The 5696-nt window shown below is 39.0% G+C and overlaps 1 long non-coding RNA gene across 1 annotated transcript in view; it reads left to right on the top strand.

The window, feature by feature from the left end:
* Nucleotides 1–711: 711 nt before the first annotated feature.
* LOC111550324 overlaps nt 712–5696 on the top strand; it is a 7396-nt gene continuing 2411 nt past the window's right edge. Inside the window, exons 1-2 of the long non-coding RNA XR_002734004.1 lie at nt 712–834; nt 5086–5162. This is a non-coding gene — a long non-coding RNA (uncharacterized LOC111550324). The remainder of the gene's footprint in view (nt 835–5085; nt 5163–5696) is intronic.

Raw genomic sequence — 5696 nt, 5'->3', positions numbered from 1 at the left:
TAAAGCATTAACTTCCAAAGCTCTTTGGAAGGCCATCAGCAACACCTGCAGCACAAAGCTGTTGTCAAGCCTGTAAGTATGAGTAGCACCAAGGGTACCAAATTGTGAGGATATTCTAGATCTGGTTTCGTTCTCTTAGCACAGACACTCATATACAGGATGTAGAGAAAGCAAGTAAAACCCTAAGACTAAAATATAAATGGAGAGTAATCATTTTTTAACAAAGACCACCCTGAAGTTAGCTGTTTCTTCCATAGGAATACTATTAATTACTACGGGATAGAAGTGTAATTCACATCAACTCATTGGCTCTCCAGTTTATAGTTGTTTCTTCTCAGGTAATGGCCCCTGTAACGCAGTGGCCAGATTTCCTCATTATCTCCTTGTGCCATGGCCACAGTTGATTCTAAGGGAGTTGTTCTCAAACAGGAGTGGCATCAGAATCTCCTTGTTAAAACAGAGTTCAGGATCGCATCACCACTGTGTCTGACCCAGCAGGTCTAGGGTGGAGCTTGAGAAGTTTCATTTCAATAAGTTCCCAGGTAATACTGACGCTGCTTATCTAGGGAGTGCTAATTGAGAAACACTGACCTAGGAGAAGGTAACTGAGCTCTCTGTATTCTTCCAATGCGCCCACCTCCTCCCATCCTCATCCCAACCCCACTTTTCACATGTTTTCCAGGTATACTTTTCACCGGTCACAAATACAATAATTTTAATAAGTGCTGGAGGGGAGCTTGTCTACAGCCTGGAGAAGAAAGGAATCAAAGTGTGAGAAGGACAGCAAGGTGTTCTACAATATCAGAAGTCTGTGTGTCAAAACAAGAATAGGAGGTAGATCTTTTCAATCCGCCAATTTTGCCTCCCTCAAAGGAAGATATTTTTAACAATTTTAAAATGTGAAAATAGGCAGGTTTTTTTTTTAAAGATGATATATTGAACAAATTCATTTATCCTTGCTCCCTCTTAAATAACAACACAATGCTAGCAACTAAAGTTTTGGCATAATGGGAAGCATAAACCCTCAAGGACAAAAAGAAGGGTAGAAGGGATGATAAGAATATTGAAAATAAGAAAGCAGATAGGCAACTGTTCCAACTGGCTTCCATAGACCTGAGAATTCTGAGCTGTAAGTGGCAGAAGCTGGAGAGCAAGGGGATTTGCACACCAGAACCCCAGAAAGTTTCTGGATTCTGGAACTTCTGAATGAAGTAAAATAGGGCCTAAAAAGAGGAGTGATTGAGAATCTGTATAAAAAGCAAGAGAACTTCTAGGTCCACCTTACCCACTACATCAGGTGATGTCTTCTCCTTTGCCCTGGCATGTAGCTGGAGGTTTACCCTCAGAAGGCAGTGAATCAAAAGAGCTCTGGACTGGTGGACACCAGGCAGAGTTGGAAGAAGGGGTACTTTATAGAAAGTGGTTGGGTGATTAAATGAAAGTCAATATATGGAAACTTTACATTTTAGTCTTCTTCCCCTTCTTGAGCTCCTAGAATGTTGACCTTCAAGTGTGTGCCTTCCAGATTAGTAGCATAATGCTGAGATTTTAGAAGGTACACTCTTCTAACAATCTGTAGCTATTTTCACAAAAAGATTGAGGGAGAATAGAAGGGGTTTGTGGTGCAAAAGAGGCCTGCAGAGTCTGTCCAAACTGAGTTTAAAGTCAGCAATATTTACTGAGCAACTACTCTGTTCCAAATAAGCTATGAGCTCAGATGATTCCCCAGTAAGATGATTCAGTGTGCCCATCCCTCATTGAACTAGATGGGAAGGTTGGAGGAAGGTACAGCACATACAGAGGCAGATGGTAGAGAAAAAACATGCTGAGTTTGCGGAACCACAAACAGTTCAGTATTGTTGGCATGGAAAGTATAGATGTGTAGGGAGCATGGGAGGGAGGGAGGGAGGCCTGAAAGATGCTGCTTTGCTTATGTCACTCTCTTTCTTTGCATGTATTCTGTCTCATTTTTAATTTATTTTCATCAACGGCTTCTTCTTTTTTTTTTTTTTTTTTGCCCAGGCTGGAGTGCAATGACGTGTTCACTGCAACATCCGCCTCCCAGATTCAAGTGATTCTCCCACCTCAGCCTTCCCAGTAGCTGGGATTACAGGTGCCCGCCACCAGGCCCAGCTAATTTTTCAGCTAATTTTTTTTTTGAGTTTTGGTTAAATACAAAGAGATGGGTTTCATCATGTTGGCCAGGCTGGTCTCGAACTCCTGACCTCAGGTGAGCCGCTTGCCTTGACCTCCCAAAGTGCTGGGATTACAGGCATGAGCCACCATGCCCCGCCAAGGGAAATTTTTTTAAAAGATCCATGTATGTTGCTATGAAAGTAATCTAAGCCATTTCTTTGAACTCATGCCTGGTATTTTATGGTATTTTATGATGCAACTTTACTGATTTTTACCTACTCATTCTTCCAGGCATGGTTATGAAAGTTATTTTCCATCTCTCCCCTGACTCCCCCACCACTCGCTCCAAAAAAAGAAATACAACAATTGACATCCCCAGGAATGTCCTCTGATAAACCTACGTGAGAATCGCTTGTGTTATATACCCTGGAGAAAGATTGCTGCTATGTGCATATGGAATAAGACTAAATATTGACAGTTTGTCCTCTAGGATGGCTGCCTTCTGGGTAGTCCACCATGGAAATGGTGGCCATGATATTCCACATTGCTGCTAATCTAGTTTTTTCACACAGTTTTAGATTTTTGGCTAGTGCAAATGTCATTCTCTCTGGGTCCAAAATATCATTTGCACTTCTCTAATTGCTAATGATTTTGAACACCTCTTCATAAACTTGTTAGCTTTTGAGGCTTTCTCATCTGTAAATTGACTGTTTATATCCTGTTATACCATATTTCTATTAATATTGGGGCAGCTATCTGTTTCTTCCTGATTTGCAAGAGTTTCTCATATATTTTAGATATTAAGCTCTTGTTGACTTTAGACCTTAAAGATGTATTTTTTCAGTCACTCATCTGTTTGTTAACTTTGTCTTCTTCAACTTTAATTATCTTCTTCATTAAGCAAAAATCCTTGTTACAATATAATCAAATTTGTTAATTTTTTTATGGTTTGTGCTTTTGGAATTTTAGCTTCTCCATCTCTAGGTTACAAAGACATTTTTCCATATTTTCTCCTACCAACTATAGTTTTAGCCTTCATATTTAGATTTTGAATTCTTTTAGAGTCCACCTTTTGCATGTGATGTTAGGTGGAGATTCACATGTATTTGTCTCCACATAGTAAGTATATCAGTCAGATCTATCCAGAAAAATGCATGCCATTTTTAGGGTTTAAAACAAAAGAAATTTAATGCAGGTACTTCGTTACATGAATGATGGTAGATCTGGTGAGTTAACCAGGGGATGCTGAGGCAACCCAGACCTTAGCAGCAGCAAGAAGCCGCTATCACTCTTAGGCTTAATAATAAAGAACAGGAGGTGGCAATGTTATTGGAACTCGGGACTACTTGGTGGAATTGGAATCCATGCAGGAGTTTTTGGAGGGAATGGGAGTGAACAAGAGATGCTGCTGCTGCCGTAAATGTCATCAAATGCATGAAGAGCAGGAGAGAATAGCCTGGATTATTTCTTCCTCTTTCTTTGCAATCTGTTCCATTGCCTCTCCATTGGCCTCACTGGATGAAGGGCAGGTGACAGGAGAGACTGGGAATGTAGCCCGCAGCCTGTGATATAAAGCAGAGGAGGGCAAGAACCGTATTTGGGGTTAAACAGGCCCAGGGTCAGCACAGTGAGCTATTTCCCAACATCATCTGCTAGAAACTAGTCTTTCCCTTTGATTTATGGTGTCACCTTTGTTATAGATTAAGTCTTCAAATGTACACGAAGTCTATTTAGAGTCTAGTCTGTATTTAGATATAGACTCTAAATAGACTTTGTGTACATTTGAAGACTTAATCTATAGAGTCTAAATTAGAGTCTATTTCTAAACTCTATTCTATTCGATTTATCTATCTGTTCTGACGCCAATTCTATTTTCTTTTAATTACTATGGCTTTATAGCATGGCATATCTAGTAGGGGAATCCCCTTTCTTTACTCCTCTTTTTTTAAGTTGACTTAAATATTCATGGACCTTTGTTCCTCTATATAAGGCTTTAGAATATTTCCATTTTTCAGTTCTTCTGTATCTATTATTATTTTAAAGTTTTCCTCATGGAAGTCTTATGTATGTAGCAGCAGAAGAAAAAAGAAGTACAAATAGTATACTGTCTCAGAAGTGAAAAGGGTCACTTTCACTCACATTTCTAGTCAAAGTAAGTCACATAGTCACACTCAGTTTCAAGAAGATGAGGAAGTGCAATGTTTCTGGTAGGAGAATTGGAAATCGTTAGTGGAAAACATTAATGGTAACCAAACTCTGCTATTCTGGTCAGCAAATATTTAGTTCACTGACCTTCTTACATGCAAAAGACAATCATGCCACCCCAAGACAGAGAGAAAACACAATAGTTCATACAATCTGTGGAATCAGCTAAAAGTCCAGAGTAGACTAGAGGATGCTAGGTGGCCTCTTTACTAGATCTGGATGTGCCTTCTCTCACTCTGGTAATTTGTAAACTAAAAGGAAGGGTTTTCTGTGCTCCCCTCCTCACACACCTAGTATACGGAGACCACAAAACCAAAATAACTCTTCCCATTGGAAAGGAAAAAGAGGGGAGATACATAACTAGGTGCATTCTTAATAAAATGAAAACATATATCCAACAAAAACAATTGTACATAAATGTCCCTAGCAGCATTTTCTATAATGGCCAAACATTATGTTAATATTAATGTTTAACAAATGTCAAAAACATTATGCTATGCCAAGTGAAAGAAGCCAATCACAAAGGACCGCATATTGTATGAATCCATTTATATGAAATGTAAGAATAAATGGGTGAATTGTATGGGATGTGAGTTACGTTTCCATAAAGCTCTTAAGAAAACAAGTAAACAAACAAAAACAAAGCAAAACAAACAATTATTGGTCTACTGCAGTTTAAATGAGGCATATTTGGCTGGAGCATGACTGCTTATATCAGAGCTGAAGACTGCCTTTCAATTGCAGGTCCTGCCTCAAGAGGTAGCCACTGAGTCTCAGAAAAAGAAAAATGACCTTGAGACTTGAGACAGCATAACCTGGTGGTGAGTCTGTGTGTCATATATGCTCACTTATGGCCCCATGGATGACTGGGGTCATCTTGTCATTAAATATCCTAGTATCTGACTTCATTCACAAACCCCACCCTTAATTATTTATTCTGCTGGGGATAATCTTCAGTTATAAGCACATGTTATTACTATTATTATATTTTATTTTATCAGACGAATGATAAGTGTTTTACTGTTGAAAAATTGGGGCTGAATATGATGGCTCATGCCTGTAACCGCAGCACTTTGGGAGGCCAAGGTGGGAGGACTGCTTGAAGCCAGGAGTTTGAGACCAGTCTGGGCAACATAGCAAGACCCTGTCTCTACAAAAATTAAAAAAAAGAAAGAAAGAAAGGAAGAGAAAAAAAAATTGGAAAATACTCAAAATGACAACAAAATTATTAAAAATCACTTACAACTCTGCACCTAGAAATAACTACAGTAAACCTTTCAGGATGTATTTCAGTCTCTGAAACTGAATGGCTAAGAAAATGTAAACAACCTTATGACAAACAACACTCCCCTTTT

This window comes from Piliocolobus tephrosceles, chromosome 14 (genome assembly GCF_002776525.5).
Source record: "Piliocolobus tephrosceles isolate RC106 chromosome 14, ASM277652v3, whole genome shotgun sequence".
In the NCBI taxonomy this organism is placed as follows: domain Eukaryota; kingdom Metazoa; phylum Chordata; class Mammalia; order Primates; family Cercopithecidae; genus Piliocolobus; species Piliocolobus tephrosceles.
The sequence above is the reverse complement of the archived record's forward strand: the minus strand, read 5'-3'. Positions and strand labels throughout refer to the sequence as shown.